General features: G+C 34.8%; 1 long non-coding RNA gene across 1 annotated transcript; it reads left to right on the forward strand.

Moving 5' to 3' along the window:
- Positions 1–1,672: 1,672 nt before the first annotated feature.
- LOC117981412 (uncharacterized) lies at positions 1,673–23,298 on the forward strand. Its single transcript, XR_008626403.2, has 3 exons — positions 1,673–2,359; positions 18,740–18,830; positions 21,581–23,298. It is a non-coding gene; the product is annotated as an uncharacterized LOC117981412 (long non-coding RNA).
- The last annotated feature ends 1,036 nt before the right edge of the window (positions 23,299–24,334 follow it).

Below are 24,334 nucleotides of genomic sequence, written 5' to 3' on the forward strand. Positions count from 1 at the left end.
CAATCTTAATAACTAATGAGAAAAATTATAATTGTCCTCAATTCTTAAAAATGTTAAAACACTAAAACTCTGTTACTGTAGGTTGGAAATATATAGCAAAATGAAAAAAAAAAAACTGGCTAAATTAATATTTACTTATAGCACCATAATTTAAAACATTAGAAACATTGAGAATTGAATTCCATTATTTATTTGTAAAACAAAAAGTATCAAAAATAATTTGAACATGCTTGCCTTCTCATATAACTTAAAATGTAGAATGAATATCTTTTCTATTGCGTGGTGAATTGTCACACTCTTTCCAAAGTTTGGATTAGCTTCCAGCAGTTTATCTTTTGTGCTTTTAATGTGAAATATTTCTGAGATGTCCTTTAATGTGAAGATTTTTCCTGGCATCACTTCCTCTATGACATCTTCCTCTTTTCTTTTCTGTCACAAATGCTTTGCTTATTTATATTGGTAAGTTGTTCACCTTAGCTAAATTCCACTGGCTGCATATCTAGACTCTCTTGAATGGCTGCAGTGTCAATATTCCCAGTCAGCTATGTCTTCTGTGCTGTGCATGTTTGATTTAAATTTTACTTATATTGTTATCGCTTTTAGTTTCTTCATTGCACTTTCATCTTTGTTGGCCAATTCTTTCTTTTGAGTATCTATTTTCATGAAATGTGACATCGGTTTATTTCCAACCGACCAGGAGGCAACACAACTACACACTGTGTGAACTGAACCTCAGATACCACTGGCCTGTCACCAACAGATTTTGAAGCAAATGATGTGATTGTTCACCGATCATCAGTGCATCTGTTATTTACATAGTGATTTGTGAACTGACAAGTTAGCAGCAGTTTCTGCTTTATGCAATTGTTCTGTTAATAGACTGTGATTGTGGTAAGTGAAATTTAAACTGTGTTGTTGGGAAACTGTTGTTATTTAACTAACCTGTGATAATTGAAATTCATGCATATTGGAACTGTGCAAAGTAAGAACAGCCTGCAAATAAAGCGATACTTTCTATACCTTCACCTTCTCAGAGGATTAGAACTTCAGGGTAACTCATTTTCTTTCTTTTTTTCTTAAATTGAGGTAAACTTTACATACAGTGAATGCACAGTTCTTTTTTTTATTTTTATTTTTTTATTTTATTATTATTATACTTTAAGTTTTAGGGTACATGTGCACAACGTGCAGGTTTGTTACATATGTATACATAAATGCACAGTTCTTTAGAGTACAATTAGATACATATACTAATTATATTTATTGTGCGTAACTGTTACCTGAATTCCATTCATTTCTTGACTCCTTTTTTCCTGCGTGAAGATTTTTCTTCTGGAGTCTGTACAAATCACCATGAGACACTCCAGTTTGGGTACTATGACATAAAAAGTCAATAGATTATCCCATGTGGGGTTTGATGAGTTTGGGGAGCCTTTTTATTTGGGCCAGATCACTCAACAACAGCTGCAGTGTTTGAGCCACCAAATTTTAAGAAGAAAAACTGTATTCTTATGATTAGATTTTTTGAAAATTGCCACTTCTTAAGATTCCTTTTAAAAATGTGGTTCATTGGGGTTTCAAAAATAAAGATCTAGATGAATTAGCTTTCCTGATAGGTTTTAATATTATCTCAATGTTAATAGCAATATTTTTATCCCCATGATTTCAAACCTTTTGTTTTAAGGGCAAAATAACAAAGGTAAACAAAGGTAAGCGAACCACTGCCATCCTGTTTATTCTCAGGACTTCTTGGTGTTTGGTCTCATAGGAAAATCCAAAAGCCTTTCCTGGAGAAGTTGCACTTGTTTTACATAGGCTACTGGATGTCTGGCTTGATACCAATAATCTGAACTGTTATTTATTGTGGGTTCTCCATAGTGGAGGTAATTATCTCTGGACATTGAAATGACCGGATTGGGGCGTGCTCCACGGACCACTCCTGGGACACATTGCAGAGGAGAGGATTGTGTCTCTGGAACTCTTCTCCTTTGTAAGTTGAATTAATCTGAATGAATAATTCTTCACTAGAAGAAACAGATCCTGCTGAATGAAAGCACATAATGAAGCCTTAGGGGTGATCTGAGAAACAACTATAATTATCTCTTCTCTGCTTACTGCCATACTTAGGAAGGAGTCTTTGGACTAGGCAGAAAGTGATCAATTTCCTCTCATATTATCCTCAACCTGTGGCCTATTTGTACTCCTGATTGGATAAAAGGGTTAAGAAGAACAAAATGGTTGGAGAGATTTTTGAATTTTTATGATAATTATTTGGTGTCCCAGGATCTACTGAATGTCTCAAGAGAGGAACTTTTTTCCACTTCACAAATTCTAATTTTTGACTTGATAAAGAATGATGGTAAGTGAAAAACTACATTGCTAAAATTACTGGTGCAACAAGAAAGAGGGAACTCAGGAGTTCCCACCTGAGTTCTTATCATATTTAAATTTTAAGAGTATTGTTTCTTCTAAAAATATCAAATAAAAGCTTGAGGTAAGACTTGTGTTTGATGCTCAGAACTGGGAGTAAATGTACATCCTGGGGTTGTGTTTCTTATAGATGAATATGGTGAATGAGGTGCTAGAATAACTGTAGATTCTGGGGTTGTGTTTCTTATAGGTGAATATGGTGAGTGAGGTGCTGGAAACCCATATGCTGGTTAGCATTTCCCATAATTATCTTTATTATTGCTAATGTTGTTATAGTAATATATGCCCATGGAAAAATTTGAAACAGTGCAAAAAAGTATGAAATGAAAAATCTCCTATGATATTACTCAACTGTAGTCCCACTTTTTAGATATAACCACTTTTCAGTTTCTGTTAATTCTTCTTGTTTAAATCTTATGTCTCTTTCTGTATTTAGCAACTTTAAACATCTGTTTACACCCCAGTACAAAAAGAAAACATTAACTTAATCCTGTCACCCTTATACCTTTCTCCCTACTCATAATTTTTACTAATTATACTACTCTTTATTCTTGTACATTTATAACTTTAAATATTATACTTAAATCCATTTCTTAATTAACTTCAGATAATTATCTTTTGGTTTTGTCTATGTAAAGTGAGAAAAATTTCAATATTTTTATTTACAAATTTTCAAGTGCTTTAATGTTTTTATTCAATATTATAAATACAGTTAAGAATCCTATTTTGTCTTTAGGTTACTTTTAAACTCTGAGGACCTATTATTTAGTGAACAATCAAGCAGTAAGATATCACCCATGGAAAAGGAAATGTGTTCCTGTGGCTTCAACATTTTGTCATTTTCCTACTAGGTTCCCTTTTTTGTGTGTATGATACATTCAGCTGTCAGTGTTTTTGAGTCACTGACTTGAACACTGTTCAATTATCTCCTGTAGTGACTTTTTTTTACATAAAATATATCTGTGAAAAAGTTTCAAAGTTTTTGCATGTCTAAAATGCATTTATTTTGTGCTCACATGTTATTAGTAATTTAGTTACGTGAAGAGTTCTAGAGTCATATTGATTTCTCCCCCTTGGAACTTTGAAGACATTGCTCCATTGCTTTTCAACATGCACTATTTTGAATGAAATATGTAATAGCAATATGATTATTTGTTATTTTTGTTTTCTCTTTCTGGATGCTTCTAGAATTTTCTCTGTATCCTTGTTTTTATATTTTACTAGAATGTGTCTAGGTATAAGGCTTTTTCAATTATCTTTCTGATACCATTTATTCTAGTAATTTTCTTCAGCTCTAAAATATTTTCTTCGACTACATCTTTGATTATTACTTCCCTCCTATTTTTTTTTCCTGTAGTTTCTTCTGTTTTAACTCATCTTATAAGACATTTCTCTATTTTTTAAAATCTTTTTGTCTTTTTTGCTAAAAGATTAGGAGAGTACCATAACTATTTATCCAACATTTCTATTGATTTTTTTCCAATCATATTTTTACTTTATAAAATCTTTTTTGTGTTCTTTTATTGATATAATTTTTGTTTTATAGATGGCAGTCTGGTTTTCTGGGTATCATAATTGTCATTAATTAATCAATTTATTGCATTTAGATTTTTAAAAAAAGTTGTCTTCCATTCCCCCAAATAATCTTGTTTTACTCAAAATTATTCATTCTTCTTATCTTTTCAGTTTTCTTTCACATTGTTGATACTTCTCAAATGCTGAGCAGCTTCTTATTAATTCATTTTAGAATTACTTATAAGGGTCTAGGTTGATTATTATAGGTAATTGATGTTGATTTCTTCTGCCATTATGCAGATCTTTTTCCTCAATGGGGGTCTGCTCCAAATGGAAAGTTGGTTTTGAGCTTTGTGAATCTGGTTAAGGCATGCCAATTGGCAAGCTTTGTTTCTGGCTTGGCAAGCACAGATGGCAGGCAGGTAACTCTGCTCTCTCCAGGTTTAAATGAGAGAGGCTTTACTGTGGTCTGTAATATTTATGCTAAGAAATGTTTTGTTCCTCTTATTTGGAGCACATTTATTTTTCTTTTTCATTTATTCTTTTTTTGGCCCTTCTATAGATACTTTCTCTTTTATTTCTCTTACCCACACCAAGTCCTGAGTTTTCCTGGGAATGATAGCTCTCATGTCTCTGAGGAAAACACATGGATTAGGTAAACCTTCATTAAAGTACAACAAAGGAGGTTAATTTGATTTGAGGAGAACTGCTTGAACTTTGTAGTCTCCAAATGTTTTTCAGATTTTAATAATGTAAACAGTGGTTGTTCGCTTGGAATAGCTGATTGAAGAGCTCAAATTAAGTAAAATTCCTCTTGAAGACTTCTAGCTCTCTGGATTTTTAAATGGTTTGTTTGCAAACTACGGGCTCTGTATTTTTTCCATCTGGATGGGCTCATAGAATAATCAGTAGGTTATTAATAGTTTTATAAAAGTGATCTGCTTCATTCTATGTCATAGGCTCATTATTCAATCCTTAGCAAGGTATTCTCTATTTCACCAGATAAGTCCATTGATTAATCTGTTCAGTTTTTAAAAGTTTTTAAAAACTCTTCAGTTTTTAAAAGTTTTTAAAAACTCTTCAGTTTTTAAAAGTTTTTAAAAACTCTTCAGTTTTTAAAAGTTTTTAAAAACTCTTCAGTTTTTAAAAGTTTTTAAAAACTCTTCAGTTTTTAAAAGTTTTTAAAAACTCTTCAGTTTTTAAAATTATTCTACCTTGCCCTGCATTATAGGTCCATTGGTTAACCAGGCATGTCTTCTGAACGCTATTAGTTTCCTTCCAAACTGATTTTAAATGTGTGCTTCTTGGGCCAATATTCTACATGATGAACATCTGGGCTTTAAGTTTTACTCATCTAATATTGACAATATTCACCCATGACTTTACATCGTAACTTTGTGAATAAAAAAGTACTTAACATTTTTTGATATTTTATTGGCCTTTGATCCAGGGGCAGTTTGCAGGTATTAACCAAGTCCAAAGTGGACAAAGTTTTTCTTAAAGGAGTATAGAATAAATATTTCAGTCTCACTGTCATAAGGTCTCTATTGCAGCCACTCAGATCGTACATTGGAACACAAAAGCAGCATGGATAACACATAAACAAATGGGCGTGGTTGTGTTTCAAAAAATCTTTATTTAGACATCTGGCCTGTGGACTGTCGTTTTTCAGCTTCTAGACTAAGCCATATAAAAGTGATATAAACTCCTCATTACTGAGATTCACAAAGAAACTGCATTCTAAAACCTCCCGACAAAATGAGATACTTGGTGCCTACCACTGGTTTGAGAATAGGCTCATTGAAAATATGCTAGTGCACAATAGGCATATATTTTCTTCTTTGTTCTCCTGATATCATAATGACTTGAAACTGCTTCTGGAGTAAATAGATTCATGCTATTCAGAATCGAAAGATAAATATTTTTCTTTACATCAATAACATGAGTTTTCTGTCTCAAGTTATAATTGATTTTGCTATCAAGCTGTCTTAAAAGATGAATGTACATCATTTCACTATTCTAGATCCCAAATGATCATTTTTGGTAAATACCTTCCAACATTTAATTGGCTTATATTCAATTATGTTTTCTCAAATTGTTCATTTTCATGAAGATGTATTTTCAGCCAATGTATTTTTAAGAGTTCTCTAAGAAATTACATTGTTCAAAGTTGGACACTGTGAAGGCTATGAGAGGTTCTATATTGTCTGAAATGTTTATAAGATACTGTGATTTAAGATAGGCTCTATGACACAGAATTCTTGGATCCTTATTGCCTACTTGTCTTTGCCTCAGGATAAAACCAGAACTGTTTCCTTAGGAAGCTGTGGCTTACCCTCTCAGGTACTACCTTTATGCATCTCTGTTCAGAGATAGTCTGATATTTAGGAACATATCTTGATGGAATTCATTTATTTTCCTGGGGTATGAAAGGATTGAAGGATGAAATCCTATTGTTCACTTAGTTGATCACTAACGCATATAGGTCCTGCCCTTCATCAATGTTAGATAATTTGAAATTGAGTTTTCTGCTTTGAAATTCGGATAGCTCAAATGTGGAAAAATACAATTTATGGACTATTTCTGAATTGACATTAATATATTCTTTTTATGTAAAATTGTTTTTCACCCTGTCTTATGGTGCAGAATATATTCTTTTCTTTAAAAAAACTGTCAGAGGCCTGGTGTTCTACAGGGACTGCCATGGTAGACAGAGGGTAAGTGGTGTGACAGGTCTGTTGATGAGTGGGTTCTCCGGACTCCCCAGTCAGGAGTCAAACAGATCAGCTCCACACACAGTTTCATACGGATAAAAATGTCTACTGCTAAAAAGTTTGAGAACCATTGACCTAAAGACAGTCTAATTCTGGGCTCTTAGCTGTCAGAGAGCTGTGTAATAAGACCACAGTCTTTCAGTCTTTCATGTAACTGCTCTTACAAAATTGTGTCTTGGTGTCATTACTTTGGCTTTTTGTTGAGCTTCATTACAAGAAACAGTTAAATGAAGCTCACTATTCCATTCTTGGTAAGTCTATCACTGAGGACCTTGCCTTCCATGATGCATACAATATCCCTCTATGAAGATCTATTAAAGATTTTCCCTCTTGAACCAGGACACTGGGGCCCTTCTATTCAATTGATTTTATTTAATTTCATGGATATTATGCAATTCACAACTATTAATTAATTAGCCATTAGGAATGTCCTGAATTTGGACCTCTCCTTTGGAAACTAATTACATGCAGTTTTGCACAGTTGGTTTACACATAATTTTGTCTAAATTTCTTTCATTTATTAATTGTATGCCTCCATGCCTCTGTTTACTTTTATATGTATGGTTGTGTGTATTTCTTTGAATTTATTTAAATCCATTTGTATGAAATGAGTCAGTCACACAGGATTCTCTGTTACAAGGGATAGAAAATTCAATCCAAGGTGGCTTAAAAAAAAGGAGAGCTTATTCTGTTATATAACAACAGCAGAAATTTAGGGATAGGCCTGGCCTCAAATATTGCCTGACGAATGGTTCATGCAAATGTCACAAGGATCAGATTTCTCTCAAGCTTTCAGTGCAGTATTCTGCTGCATTGGTTTTATTCTCAGACAAATTATCCCCTTATATGACAATAATAAGATGTCTATAAGAGCTCCAGTTTGGATGGTCCACCTTCCTAAAAATGTCTGCTAATATCCTAGAATTAAGTCCGATTTGGTATGATTCAATGGATTTTGGTAATGTGTCCATTTCTGACCAATACTTGAGGTCCGCAAGTAGAACGTGGTGTTTCTAGTCCTAGGTCACATTGTAGACCCTGGCCATGGTGTCAGCAGCCTACGAGGAGGCACAGATGGGTGGTTTTCCCAAATCCAAAGCAGAATATGTTTTACACAAGAAAAGAAGTAATTGTAGGAGCAAAACAAAGAAAAAACTGTCCATTTGTTGGGATATAGTTAAAAATGTAATGATAGTGAGTTATTTTTCAGCACTCTAAAAAACAAAAGCATTGAATTATTCTCCATGGTCTCTGGAATGGTAATTTGTATGGGATAACCATAAAATAATGGAAATGGCTTTTTAACAGACATGAAAGAATTTATATATTCAAGTGAGAATAGCATTTCAAGGTCATTACCTTGGGGATCTACACACATAATGATAATAACTACCACTAATTGAATGTCTGCTCTTCCAGGAGTTTTAGGAATGTAGCTAAGAGAAAATAACGTTACTTTAAATGCTGACCACCAAATTCTTCTCAGAAACAGTCTCTATGGGCACAAGAATGTCCTTGTGAGTGAAAATAAGAGGTAATTAAACTGATTTTTGAAAAAAATACAACAAAAATTTTGGTGTTTGGGAGCAGAGGGGGAGATATGAGGAAAATGTTGGGTATGAGAGGAAGCCATTTTATTTATTTATTTATTTCTATTATTATGATACTTTAAGTTTTAGGGTACATGTGCACAATGTGCAGGTTTGTTACATATGTATACATGTGCCATGTTGGTGTGCTGCACCCATTAACTCGTCATTTACATTAGGTATATCTCCTAATGTTTTCCCTCCCCCCTCCCCCCACCCCATGACAGGCCCCCGTGTGTGATGTTCCCCTTCCTTTGTCCAAGTGTTCTCTTTGTTCAATTCCCACCTATGAGTGAGAACATGCGGTGTTTGGTTTTTTGTTCTTGTGATAGTTTTCTGAGAATGATGGTTTCCAGCTTCATTCATGTCCCTACAAAGGACATGAACTCATCATTTTTTACGGCTGCATGGTGTTCCATAGTGTATATGTGCCACATTTTCTTAATCCAGTCTATGATTGATGGACATTTGGGTTGGTTCCAAGTCTTTGCTATTATGAATAGTGCTGCAATAAACATACGTGTGCATGTGCCTTTATAGCAGCATGATTTATAATCCTTTTGGTATATACCCAGTAATGAGATGGCTGGGTCAAATGGTATTTCTAGTTCTAGATCCTTGAGGAATTGACACACTGTCTTCCACAATGGTTGAACTAGTTTACAGACCCACCAACAGTGTAAAAGCACTCCTATTTCTCCACATCCTCCCCAGCACCTGTTGTTTCCTGACTTTTTAATGATCACCATTCTAACTGGTGTGAGATGGTATCTCATTGTGGTTTTGATTTGCATTTCTCTGATGGCCAGTGATCATGAGCATTTTTTCATGTGTCTGTTGGCTGCATAAATGTCTACTTTTGAGAAGTGTCTGTTCATATCCTTTGCCCACTTTTTGATGGGGTTGTTTGTCTTTTTCTTGTTAATTTGTTTGAGTTCTTTGTAGATTCTGGATATTAGCCCTTTGTCGGATGAGTAGATTGCAAAAATTTTCTCCCATTCTGTAGGTTGCCTGTTCACTCTGATGGTAGTTTCTTTTGCTGTGCAGAAGCTCTTTAGTTTAATTAGATCCCATTTGTCAATTTTGGCTTTTGTTGCCATTGCTTTTGGTGTTTTAGACATGAAGTCCTTGCCCATGTCTATGTCCTGAATGGTATTGCCTAGGTTTTCTTCTAGGATTTTTATGGTTTTAGGTCTAACATTTAAGTCTTTAATCCATCTTGAATTAACTTTTGTACAAGGTGTAAGGAAGGGATCCAGTTTCAGCTTTCCACATATGGCTAGCCAGTTTTCCCAGCACCTTTTATTAAATAGGGAATCGTTTCCCCATTTCTTGTTTTTATCAGGTTTGTCAAAGATCAGATGGTTGTAGATGTGTGGTATTATTTCTGAGGGCTCTGTTCTGTTCCATTGGTCTATATCTCTGTTTTGTTACCACTACCATGCTGTTTTTGTTACTATGTCCTTGTAGTATAATTTGAAGTCAGGTAGCATGATGCCTCCAGGTTTGTTCTTTTAGCTTAGGATTGACTTGGCGCTGCGGGCTCCTTTTTGGTTCCATATGAACTTTAAAGTAGTTTTTTCCAATTCTGTGAAGAAAGTCATTGGTAGCTTGATGGGGATGACATTGAATCTATAAATTACCTTGGGCAGTATGGCCATTTTCACGATATTCATTCTTCCTATCCATGAGCATGGAATGTTCTTCCATTTCTTTGTATCCTCTTTTATTCCGTTGAGCAGTGGTTTGTAGTTCTCCTTGAAGAGGTCCTTCACATCCCTTGTAAGTTGGATTCCTAGGTATTTTATTCTCTTTGAAGCAATTGTGAATGGGAGTTCACTCATGATTTGACTCTCTGTTTGTTCGTTGTTGGTGTATAAGAATGCTTGTGATTTTTGTACATTGATTTTGTATCCTGAGACTTTGCTGAAGTTGCTTATCAGCTTAAGGAGATTTTGGGCTGAGACGATGGGGTTTTCTAGATATACAATCGTGTCATCTGCAAACAGGGACAATTTGACTTCCTCTTTTCCCAATTGAATACCCTTTATCTCCTTCTCCTGCCTAATTGCCCTGGCCAGAACTTCCAACACTATGTTGAATAGGAGTGGTGAGAGAGGGCATCCCTGTCTTGTGCCAGTTTTCAAAGGGAATGCTTCCAGTTTTTGCCCATTCAGTATGATATTGGCTGTGGGTTTGTCATAAATAGCTCTTATTATTTTGAGATACGTCCTATCAATACCTAATTTATTGAGAGTTTTTAGCATGAAGGGCTGTTGAATTTTGTCAAAGGCCTTTTCTGCATCTATCGAGATAATCATGTGGTTTTTGTCTTTGTTTCTGTTTATATGCTGGATTACATTTATTGGTTTGCGTATGTTGAACCAGCCTTGCATCCCAGGGATGAAGCCCACTTAATCATGGTGGATATACTTTTTGATGTGCTGCTGGATTTGGTTTGCCAGTACTTTATTGAGGATTTTTGCATCGATGTTCATCAGGGATATTGTTCTAAAATTCTCTTTTTTTGTTGTGTCTCTGCCATGTTTTGGTATGAGAGGAAGCCATTTTAGCAGGAAAGTTGGTTGGGAGCAGGCAACAGCCCTCAATGTTTTGAATATTTACTTCAAAGTCTGTTAATATTCTGTTACTGTCTACTAGGCATAAAGGCTTGAGTGAGTGGTGGTGCTTTGGGGAAATCAGACAAAAAAGGGGCTGTGCTTCCTGTGGGGTGGCACAGTTAGAGAAAAGAGGAAGACACAAGAGGCAGGATGTGAAAGAGATCGAAGATTTAGTAGAAATAGTAATTTAGAAGAAGAGATGACCATGGAAGTGGGACTCAATAGAGCCTATGGGACTGAACTTTCCAGAGGTTGCAGCATGAAAAGGAAAAGATGATCTCTGCTGACAATTAGATTAGAAATATGGCACTACAAATTTCCCCAGCAATCCTGTATTAGTATCCATATTTGCTGATGTACGAACTCAGATTCTGAGAGATCAAGTGACTTGCCCAAGGTCATACAGCTTATAAACTGGCACAGCTAGAAGTTAATTCCAGGTCTGATTCTGAAGCACATGCTCTTCCACTATATTTGCCCATATTTCATCTTTATTCAAAACTGTTTTGTGTGCTCATCATTTACATTTGAGTGGAGTTATTTGATGTTTATAATAAAATATATAACTGCCACTGAACTGAAACATTTATATTTGCATGCTCTTCCAAAAGAAAGATCAACATGGAATGCCAATTAAAATCAAATAAATACTTGTTGAACATCAAATTGTTACAAGAGAAATTAGTTAAGGTAAATATTCATTCGGACCACGTTAAGATAGCCTTAAGGTTGTTAAGAAAGATAATTTTCAGGAAAAAGTTGTAATCCTGACTCGTACAGATATAAATATTTAAAAATGAACATGTTACAGAATTTATTTTACTCATTCAATGAAGTAACATGGCCAATGTTATAACTGGTTGAAATGAAAAGTAAAAAAGCACAAATGTATTTGGAATAAAGGAATTGAACTGCAAGTGGAGGCAAAACTAGTTTTTCTACAGCAGAGAAAGGAAACCAATGAAAACTCTGCTGGACAAGACATAATTTATGCACTTATCAACTTAGAGAGAGTTGTAAAATAGCTTGAAGAAAATGAATGGCTAGACTCTGATATCCTAGAAGGACGTGCTATATACAGATCCACATAGTGTTCCATTTCAAAACAATTGTTTTAACTTGTTTTACTGAAATAGACCAGAAATACTTAAAGCTTTGGCTAAAGTGTCCGCTCTTTTAGGAGGAGCATGTTGAAATATGTTTGGGGCACAAGTTGGGGCAGGTCTACTCTTTGTCTGTCCCATATCTGTGCTTTTTCATGGCTGACAAATCCTCCTTTCATATGCACATTATTTATTAAAAATATGAATATATTAAGTCTGATTTTAATGAAGTCTTGAAGGACTTGTGAGTCATTGTGTTCCATATGGCTCTATAATTTTGGCCCAGTAAATATCCCTCGACATCCCCTAATCTATTAATATTTGGTACTGGATTCGAATGGCAAGAGCTCAGACAGTGAGGTCAGATGACTTCATCTGAATCTTTTATACTGAATTTTTAGATAGTGAGTAATGAGAATTTGGAGAGATGGGGGATACCAATCCTAAATAAAAATGTTTATCTAGATTTATTCATATAATGCAAGTTTGGAAACAAAGGGCTAACATGTTGACCTTACAGTTTAGTGTCAGAGAATGATGAGAACCATCATATGTACTTTATTTCCAAACTTTTGTACCTTTTAAGGAGTATCTATAGGAGTTTTGGTTGATGGTATGTAATGAATGGCATGAATAAGAATAGGAATGATTTCTGAGAGTCATTGCTGGAGGAAGTTATGGGGTTTGAGATAAAGAAAGGTGGAATGACTACAAAGGCTGATGCAATATTCAGCTTACTTTCTGACATGGTCCCTATAAACAAGGTACTGAAAGGGCATCAACAGAAGCTGATAAGCCTGCCACACTAAAGAGAAGAATGTGTGAAAATAATATATGGAGGATACTGAGACCTGAGTTCTCAGGCACACTGGTGAAGTATAGGCATGAGCCCTGCATACCATGGTGTAAAAGCACTGGAGTAATAGTGGTAGGTCAAGATGTACCAGATAGATTAGATTAGGTGAGCCTTTGGAAATGAAGTCAAGAGAACTGAGTTGATCTCATGAATTTGGGGATTTAAGACCATGAGTTACATTACATCACAGGAACGCTCTTCAATTTATGCATGGTGAAAGGTTGGATCCTTGGACTCTGAGAGTTCCAGAGTCCTCACTTGAAGGAATAAGGCCTTTGATGTGCAAGAGTCTTGGCAAGGAATCTGGGTCCTGTGACCCACGTGACATTGGTATGGCCTGACTTGTAGGACACAGGGTATGAGGGAGACTTAAGTTCTCCTGGGCTTTGAGGAGAACAAGACTTTTGGCAAAGTGAGATTAATTTCATTAAATGTAACGCCAATTTTTAAAAACAAAATTCCATTCTTAAAGGTTGAGGATTTGCCACTGTCAAGGATGCATATGCAGAGTATATTAGAGCATATCACAATAAGGACATGACCTTACAAGTTGACTGCTTTGAAGTACCTAAAAATCTTATGTACAGATTTGTAAAATTCAGTCACATTAATATTTTATATCTCTTTGTGCATTATAATTTTTTGTGCATAGTATATTGTGGTCTATTGATGATCTGAAGTAAAAATTAAATTAATGCATCATTTCAAGATTTATTTGTTATAAAATCCTCTTTTGTCAAAAGATACCTTTGTATAAAGAGCACTTATCTTAATGTAGTTTTAAAAGATATTATAGCCAAAAGGAAACCCTTCCTCAAATTCCTTTTATCACTTTAAAATAAAGCTTTAATCAAAAGACATTGACCTGCTCTTGTAAAAACTGCCTTGGAGAATCAGGGTATCTGATTCACAGAATTGACTATAATAGCTTCTCCAATGCCCTTGTACCCTGTCAGGCATGTACTTCTCCAGGGACTTCTGAGAATGCACATGACAGATTCCGATTGTTCAAATATGTGCTTAGTAAATTTCTCCGATGTCTTTGTCAGATTGGAAATAGTGTGTACCCTGACATTACGTCCTGTGTAATATGTTATCAATTTCCTATGGTAATTTATCATGACATAGTCTTGGGTATATTCATGGTCTTCTGTGCCAGTGAGTTTCCAAACCTGGTACGGTGAACAACAATACTTTACGTAGTCTTTTTGCAGATTCATTTTGTACAGTAAAATAATTTTTTGATCTTTTTCAATTAAATTCAATATATTAACTTTACATTTCTTATTCTTCTTTAATAAAAAGCCTTGAAGTATTAGTTCAGCAGCTTGGTGTCATGAAGGACTCAAAGTTGTTTGATCTTCTGTCTTTTTGATCTATTCTTATCATTGGCATAGCACTAGCCATCACATTCTTATACCAGTATTCCAAGCTGTGAGAAAGGTGTAGGAGTATGATCTTTTCTCCTTATGAGATGCTATCATTTTATTCAGGGATGGAAGTCCCACACTGACTTTCCTGTAAAGTTCATTGGCCAGAACTGGGTCAAGTGCCTACTCCTAAGCCATTGACTGGTGTAGACCATCATAGAATGGAGGAGTGGCCATTTTTTTGGGGTAAGATTATAATCTCTTCTAGATTCTATAATACACTAGAATACAAAATTCAGAACTCTCCTAGCAGGAAATAGATGGGAAAGCTGACAAGGTTTGTCGGATGTGTAATGGATAATGTTTGCTATCACGCTGATGTAGATGTGTGATGAGGGGGTCCAGGGGAAAATAAGGCTGTAGGAAGATGTGTTGTACAGGTAGTGCACATTGTAGAAGGATAACTTAGAGGCAATGAGTCAAATTAGAGGGAGAACTTAGGTATAAGGGCAAAGTTATGAGTGTCCATATTAGGTCATGGTGATGGGAATCAAGAAAAAGGAAGCAATACAATATTTTAGGGAGAGATTCTCTGCATAGGAGAAAAAGAGTAAATATATATGGAAAAGACAAGCCAACCAATACATGATGTGTAGGAAAAATTTGAACACCTAATTGTCTACCAAGAAAAGTTGACTTTAGGTGGGAGAAATCTGGGAATATGTGGTCCCTTAATATAGTGGGATTTCAGTGGGTCTGAGAAGGGGTTTAGAGAAAAGCAAAACAAAGTAATTCCAGCATTAAGGTTATGTTCCTTGGAATATATATATATATAACCTTTTATGCCTATTTTAAAATAAAAACACTTTTTAAAGGGGAGAATACTGGAAGAATGAACAACTTGTGATGACTGGAAATCAGAAAAGTCAAGGAGGAATTGGAAGGAGCCCAAGCAGGAGGTAGGGAGAGCTTTCCAGCTTAGCTGAGGGAACCCCATGTTCAGACCTATTCTTTCCTTCTGATATCCCATTTATGTGGCTCAACTGCCTATATTCAGCAAATTCACCAAATAATTTGCAGCTCTCCACTTACATAATAGAAATACAGCTCAAGGAGAAGATGCTTGGACAGTTTAATAATAATAATAAAATCTTGATGAGAACAGGTATTTTTTAAAGATAGAAAAAAAACCCCCAAACCTCTGACATTGTAATTGGGTTTAGCTAAATGAGACTGGAACCTCAGGAGAAAATTAGAGGCAAGCCGGGGATAAAATCAAAAACAGCATTTGTGATAAATCTGGTAAACAGCCTCTCTGCATCATTGGGAGGAAAATAGACACTAAAAAACCTGTTATGGTTTTAGACATTTTTTAGAAGGTTATTTTAATTTAATTAATGAAAAATCATAGGTTAATTGCCTCCAGCTTTAATGTGAGGGTATTATGCATGCAGGCATATTTTATTTATATCTCGACTGTTTGATGTACACAATCAATTCAAAAAGGGATAATGAAGAGGTGTTCTGTCCTGTGTAGAATAATAATTAGGGACTCTAGTACAGAATATTTTTTATTAATTGTGCAGCTCAGTAAACATGTTTGACATAATGCTGAGAAATGCATTTGTCAAATTTCACCAATATTTTTTCCTGCTCTTTCCTTTTGCCGTTTCTAGCTTTTTTCAGAATTGTTTTCATACTGACCCCTTTTTTGCCTCCTAGCTAGGAGACCTCCAAAGCCCTAACAATTTGATTTAGAGACTTAGGGTCACCTGCTAAGTTAGTTGCATTATGAAATTCAGGAAATCATATTGGACATCTGGCTGCTGTTCTCAACAAGATTCACCTACATTGTTAGGGAAATGGGAATCTGATTTTTTTTTTCATAGATGGGTAGAGACCACATCAGTCTATAATGCAGAATAAATTATGTTAGTGAAATCTCTATGGGCTTTTGATTATTATATAATTTATTGATGTTTTCCACACATCATCCCTGGCTTTTAGAAATGTTATTTTCTTTTCTAAGGATTCGGATATGATATATCAAGTCTTTTCCTCCCTGTGAAATACAATCATGGATTCCTCGTCATCCAAAGTACAAACTATGTATCAAGAATTGCTGAATAAGTTTTACTTTATAACTATTCTGTATTGCTTTGGGCATCAACCACTTTAACAGAACATTTTGTTCAATCTTGGGAAGAGATTGCATATTGATTGAAAAAGTACACCATTGTTTTTGCGGGCAATAAGCATGTCTAAAAATTTCTAGAATGTTCTTTCTTATCAATCTATATAGCCAGGATCAAATTTCAAGGACTTGGGATATAGTGCCAAAAATATGCATATCTTGGCTCCTTTCCTGCTTTGACACTTGCCTCTTCTGGAAAACATTTTTTACTTTCCTATTTACCCCCAAATCCATCACCTCACTCAAGTCTTTCCCTGTAGTTAATTTTTCTACATTTTTTCTCTCTAAGCTTTCCATACGGGTATCTCAGCAGGTATAGTATATCTTGTTAAAGCCAATTGTTTGTAATTGCCACATGACGTAGAACTTCTGTTGGGCCACCAATGCCCAGCAATGATTCTTTGGCTTCAAGTAAGTCATACATGTGAGATTTATAGAGAACCATATTGTTCCAAAAATCAAATGTGAATTTCACAGCTCTTTCTCTTAATGTCCAGTTCAAATGGAGCCGAGATGAAAGTGACTGTAGTAATAACATTCAAATGTTGTTACCATCTGGTGCCTGTTTGGTGGCCTATGTTATACGAGCAGGTGGTCCTTGTGTATCCTTGAGTGGCCAGCTGTCCACATCACAAAAGCCACTGTCACATTCAGTGTTAATTGGCATCTTGGTTGTAACGATCTGTGAGAAGCCAAGGCTGAATAGATCTCAGTATGTTATTCTTCTTTGTCCTGAGAACTCTGGGTCAAGGCTGACAAACATTTTCCCTCTGTCTTCTTAGCCTTATTTCCTATATGAAAATCTAAAAGGGTCTAGTATAAGCACTATCTATTAAATCAATCTACAGAAAAGCAAATACACATTTTATTAAGCTAGTGATTCTCAATCAATGCAAGAGATCCACAAAGGAATCTTCCTCAACGAGATTTCATCTTCAGGATGTTTCTTCTTCAAGAAACTTCATAGAATTTAGAAAAGTTTGGTTGCCCATTTTGATTGCTTTAAAGATGATGTATCTATTGTTAACCTTAAATTTAGTAAAAGTAGCCTTTATAGGTTTATTTATTTATTTTGCCAAGACTGATCTATAGTTAACGGCTACCAGGAAAATCATGTTGGAAAACAGTCTTATCTTCTATTGCACCATAGAAAATTGCTGATACTTTGACCTACAGAACTAGCAGTTCAATATGGTTCAACTTAATACTTTTGCTTTTCATAGTTTTTAGGTTTTTCAGGAAATATTTATTTTTAAGTGAAATATTTCTACATCATAAATTCTTGGCTACGGGTCTGGTGTTGAAAGTCAGCTTATCCAGATAGTCGTGGGGGATGACTGCTCCATTGCATTTAGGCTGGTCGTCAGGTACTTTCCATGCATGTTCTAAAGTGTTCATGTCTTCTGAGCTCAAGTTACTTGCAAAGAATAAAGATTTTTTTCTTGTATGATTTTTAGTTATAATAATAGGCACTACTCAATATCATACACATACACAAAAATGTTGACATTTAGAGCCAACTTTCAAAAGCAAGCATTAATCTTTTTATCTTATGCCCATCACATAGGGAGAAAGAAAACATACCCAAGAAGTTAAATAATGCTCCAGATGAAGTGGAAAAATCTTGTCTTTCATAGTCAATAAATTGGTTTGAAATGTTTGCATCAAAATCACCTGCAGGTTAACTCTATCATCACATATCTCTTCATGAAGGCTTCTATGGGCATTCCAGCCCTTGTTTCTCTTTTTTCTTTCTTTATCTTTCTCTAAGTGCCATACAAGGTACTTCTGACAATGAACTGTTTTAAATATTTTTTTTTGTTTCATCTGTACATTTCTTACATCTCTATTTATACTACTAGATACTTGGAGTGAGGTGTATATTTCAATTATTTTGATTTGTCTGAGAATCTAGCACTGTGCTTGGTAAGTTGGAGGAAGCCATAAACACTACACACTCAGTAAACATTCACTAAGCAGAAGCAAAAGATGGGATGGTGAGCTCTGAAAACAAATTAAGTTTTCTAGGTCTGGTTTTAAAATGGAAATGAACAAAATAAGCCATTTGTACATTAAATGTCTTCAAGATACTGATCTCTTCATAAAAAGGTTAGGGTTTGGTGTAAATTGAACCATTACCAAGAAAGTAAAACTTAGATTGTCCATCTTTATGCATTCCATTAATTCTAAAAATTTCATAGTTCTGAATCAGAACTAACTGCATTAACAAATTATGTATGCTGAATTAGTCACATTACTCAAGTCCTGTTTTTTTTTTTCTCTGCAGAATATTTGTCACACAGATATTTAAGTGGAATCAGGGCTGTATATAACCATGACATAATACTTTGTCAAAAAGTGAAAAGTTAATCTGGTTGGTGAGTAATCATATATCTTCTTCCCTACCTCATCTAACAGCGTCTCAAGAAGTAGACTCTAAAATAATAGATCATTATAAAGGAAATAGAATCAGAGTACATTAGTAAAATATTGTAAAACCTTAATCATTAGTCTATGCATGATATTTAACTTCTTTGACAATGAAGCATTCTTTATTATAAAAAAGTGGTTCTATTTCATGTCTGCCAAATAATACCAGAAATAAAAATAAAGTATAAGATTTCAATATGAAACAGAATGAATCACAACTGGCATGAGTTAAATAACTAAATTAAGATCAAGTTCCAAATTGCCTTATTTGAATCATCATTATAGAGAACTCCTCAAAAAGACAGATTGCTACTCTAGAGGCATGCAAAGAAGAGCACAGAATATGGTATTTTGGCTTTTTATATTCTTTTCTTCAAGAAGCTCAACCCCTTGTTAGACTGAGCAATGTCTTCTTGCAGTAGCCAGAGGGATGCACTGGCCAAGAGCTTTCCCTCTAGTCAAAAGACCCACCAGGTGGCAGGGATACAACCCAGGACAGCAGCAAAGAAAAGTTGAAGAAAATAATTATGTTAGCAGGCAGTGGTACAGATTGCAGCAGAAAATAGAAGAGTCTGGGAAGGGAGAGACTGGAAAAATATGATGATATATTAGAAGAAAAACAAGAGTATTGGGGGAAATTCTGAGTTCTTAAAATTACTAAATGGTTAATGGAAGAAAGACGAGAAATTAATTAGGAACTTCAGGAAAAACAAAAAGCTGCATAAGAAATAAAATATAATCATATACTATTTGGCTATAGTGAACAATAATTTTATGGTCATAGTTATGTAACACTGCCTTAAATGTTTGTATTAGTCAGTTTTCACACTGCTGATAAAGATATACCTGAGACTGGGTAATTTATAAAGAAAAAAAGGTTTAATGGACTCAGTTCCATGTGGCTGAAGAGGCCTCACAATCATGGTGGAAGGTGAAAGGCATATCTTACATGGTGGTAGGCAAAAATGGAAGGAGAGCCAAGCAAAAGGGGTTTCCTTTTAAAAGCCATCATGAGATTTATGCACTACCAGGAGAACAGTATGGAGGAATTTCCCCCATGATTCAATTATCTCTCACTGGGCCCCTCCCACAACATGTGAGAATTATGGGAGCTACAATTCAAGATGAGATTTGGGTGGGGACACAGCCAAATCATATCAATGTTCAACTTTTAAGATAAACCTTTTAGGGTGAAATGTGGGCTGCATATTTATGACTGAGAACAGAATGTAAATGTCATACACTTGTCAATGTAAAATACAGATGACAATATTTGGAGGACAAAAGGTGGAGAGTGAGCTACAAGGAAGGGCAGAGCAAGAACATTCTCATCATACAGAGTGGGGAGTCAAGAGATAATGCGTCAATTGATGGGATTAAAAAATAACAATGAAAACATATTGTTCACCATTATAAATGTAACAAATGGAAAACCTAAAATGAATACTGATATAACTATTTTAAGTGGATGGTGGGAGGAGGTGAGGAATGGTGTGAGCTAAATCTTCATCCATCATAGCAGAGAGTATATGATTAATGTATAAATTCCGAAATCTATAACTAGGTGCATAAGCCTAGTTATAGACTTGTCAGCATAGACATAATCATGGGAAGAAAATATTAAAAATGGCTTCCTTTGTGGATCTATCCTAAACAGAGGTTGATAGATAGGCTACTGTTTCTTTTCAGTGTAAGTTCTTCCATATGAGGTGATTTAAAAATCCTGTTTACGTATAGTTTTAGTAAACATTTTTCACAACATTGTTGAAAAAATAAAAAATTCTCATTTAATAAGTATATGGCCATTGTATGCTTATTAGCTTCTGTGTGTAGATATAAATTATTGCAACCTGGCCAGGGTCAGTTCAGCACCATGTTTTTCCTGGCAAAGCTTTCTGTAGATTCAGACCTGCATTAATCCTTCTTCCTTTTTGTCCTACTTCAACAAGTCATCAGTTTCAGAAGGGAGGATTTTAAATGGCTTAAAAATAATATAGTCACATGACTTAAATTCAAAAGGTACAAAAGGAAATACAGAGAAATATGCCTACTATTCATGGTTCCCATCTATTCAATATTAAATTTCTTGTTATTTTTACAAAGCTTTCCAGAGTTATTTTATGTATACAGAAGTTAATACACACACACACACACACACACAGACACACATACATTTCTGAAAACCTGTTGGATTGCAAGTTTTTGGATAGTTGGAGGTTATATTATTTTTCAAGTAAAAATAATATATTCCCAGGCAATCAAAAACTACAGCTCGTTTGTCCAATTGTTGTATATCAAGGATAGCTGCATGAAGAACCTAAATATTCAACACTTAGTGAACTCATCATGAGTTCATTACGTTCATTACGTGCAGTACACAGTGACAACAAAGTTTGTGCTTCAAAATGTGTTCTGTAGATCAGAAGCATTGAAATCACCCGAGAGCTTCTCAGAAAATGCAGAATCTCGGACCCAAATTCAAACCTACTCAATCAGAATCTGCATTTTGCTGAGATCCCCTGCTGCTTTGTAGGCACATTAAAGTTAGAGAAGCACTACTCTACAGGGGCAGTTATAAATTATACTTTCTTTTTATGAACTCACCTCTCTCAATATGCTTTATCACTTCAAACTTTTCTCCATATGTATAAACATTTCTATATCTTTTAGGCTTACATATTTTCTTTTCTGCTTTTAGAGGGTATTTTTACCTGGGATATGGAGAAGATGATGACAATAATGTAGAACTTGATTAGACATCAACAGAGACTCAATGCCTCCTGGAAAACACCTGAGAAATGATTGAAGCTCGCTCTGGTCTTGCCTGGAATCATGCATAACATTTGTTGCTGCTTGCATGTGGATTCATTTTAGCAGTTTATCAATTTGGACAGGGAATTTTGAATAAAAAATTTTGGCAGTCATTATAGTGACTCTTCTGAGACTGAAAATTTAGGTAACAAGGAAAATCAGTGACTCTTTCTCTCTGCTTTCTTCAAAACACAAATAATCCAATGATGTATAGGCTGCATTGCCCTTTGATTTGTTACCTTAGAGATCATTACATGTTAGTACATAAAGAAACTTCCCAATCTTCTTTTATAGCATCCAGGTACTCCAATGTGTAATTCAGCCATAACTTAATAAAATGGACTCTGTTTGATAAACATTTGGATTATTTCAAATATTTTACTATTATAAAGAATGTTGAATGAATACCTTTGTACATTTATATTTTCATATGTGTGAAAGTTTGTCTAAGAAGAGAAGCTATCAGGTTGAATGACATTCCATTTGTAATTTTGACAGCAACTGCTAAATTGTCTACCACAGATATTTAATTTGCCCTCCACACAAAAGGTATCTGTTTCCCCCATACCTTTTTCAACAAAAGTGTGTTGCCAAACTTTGGAATTTGTACCATCTGAACTGTGAAAAGATATTTCAGTGTTATTTTAATTTACTTTTTTGTTATGAAAAATGTATCCTTTCATATGTTTACAAACCATTTGCTATTCTTGTCCTGTGAACTGTCTATTCTAATTCTTTGCTCATTTTTTATTGGGTTATTGGCTTTTTTTATTATTAATTTTTCTTTTTATAGATTTGGACTTAAAATCCATTTTATCTAGTATAAGTATAGCTATCCCTGTTCTCTTTTGGTCTTCATCTGCATGAAATATTTTTTTCTATTCATTCATGTTCAGTCCGTGTGTGTCCTTATAAGTGAATTGAGTATCTTTTAGACAGTATATAGTTGGGATTTAAAAAAAAATTCACTTAGCAACTCTATCTAATTTAATTGCAGAATTTAATGCATTTACAGTCAAGGTAATTATTGATAGGAAATGACTTACTATTGCCATTTTCTTACTTGTTTTCTATTTGTTTTAGAGATCATTGTTTTTCCTTTCTTCTTCTCTTACTCTTTTTCTTTTGTGGTTCAGTGATTTTTTTTCTAGTAGTATATTTGGATTCTCTGCTTTTTATTTTTACTGTGTACATTACAGGTTTTTGCTTTGTGCTTACCATGAGGCTTACAAAAACATCCTATAGTTATAATAGGCTATTTTTAAGCTGATAACAACTGCTATGGTTTGGATATGGTTTGAGTTTTTTTCCCACCCAAACTCCTGTTGAAGTTTAATGCCCAATGTGGCCATGTTGACAGGTGGGCCCACTAGGTCTAGCAGGAGGTGTTTTAGTCATTGGGATAGATCCCTCATGAACAGCACAGTGCCATTCTCACCATAGTGAGTTATTGCTCTGGCAAGACTGGATTAGTTCCAGTGGAAATGGATTAGTTATTGCGAGAGTTGGTTGTTAAAAAGCCAAGATGCTTCTCATTGCACATGTCCACATCCCCTTTGACTTTCTCCACCATGTTATGATGCAGCACAAAAGCCCTCACCAGAAGCCAAGGCCATAACCTTGAGCTCCACAGCCTGCTGAACTATGAGCTAAATAAAGCTTTTTTCTTTATAAAAGACCCATCACAGTTATTCTGTTATAGCAACACAAAACTAAGATAACAACTTAACTTTGTTTCCAAAAGGATTCTACACTTCAACTCCACTTTTCCTCACATTTTGTATTTTTAATATCACAATTTACATCTTTTTATATTCCATATCCCTTAGCAAATTATCAATAATTATTGTTTTTAATAGTTTTGTCTTTTAACTTTTGTACTAAAGATACAAATGATTTACATAACACCATTACATTATTAAAGTATTCTGAATTTGACTGCATACAGTCAACCTTTAGTATCTGCGGTAAATTGGTTCCATAAGCCCCCCATGGATAACAAAATCCAGGGATGCTCAAGTCCTGGAGTCACGTGGGATGCAGAACCCACGGATGCAAAACATTGTCCCTCTGTATTGGTGGATTCTGTATTACATGAACACTATATTTTGATCAACAGTTGGTTGAATTTGTGAAGGGGGAACCCACAAATACATAAGACTGACTGCATTTACTTTCATCAGTGAGTTTTCTACTTTCAGATGCTTTCATGTTACTCATTGGTGCCCTTTCTTCAGCTTGAAGTACTTCCTGTATCATTTCTTGTAAGACATGTCTAGTGGTGATGAACTTCTTCAGTTTTTGTCTGGCTGGGAAAGTCTTTATCTCTGAAGAACAGCTCTGCTAGATACAGTATTTTTGGTTGGCAATTTGTTCCTTTGGCACTCTAAAATATCCCACTTTCTCTTGCCCTGTAAGGTCTCTGCTGAGAAATCCTCTGTAGCCTTATAAGAACTTCCTTATATGTGTTTTTTTTTCTCTTGCTACTTTCAGGATCATCTTTTTGTCTTTGATCTTTGATAGTTTGATGAATAATATGTCATAGGGTAATGTTATTTGGATTGAATCTGATTGGTGACCTTTGACCTTCCTGTACATTGATATCAATGTCTTTTTCTGGATCTGGAAAGTTTTCTGCTAT

The sequence above is a fragment of the Pan paniscus genome, chromosome 7, assembly GCF_029289425.2.
Source record: "Pan paniscus chromosome 7, NHGRI_mPanPan1-v2.0_pri, whole genome shotgun sequence".
Classification (NCBI taxonomy): domain Eukaryota; kingdom Metazoa; phylum Chordata; class Mammalia; order Primates; family Hominidae; genus Pan; species Pan paniscus.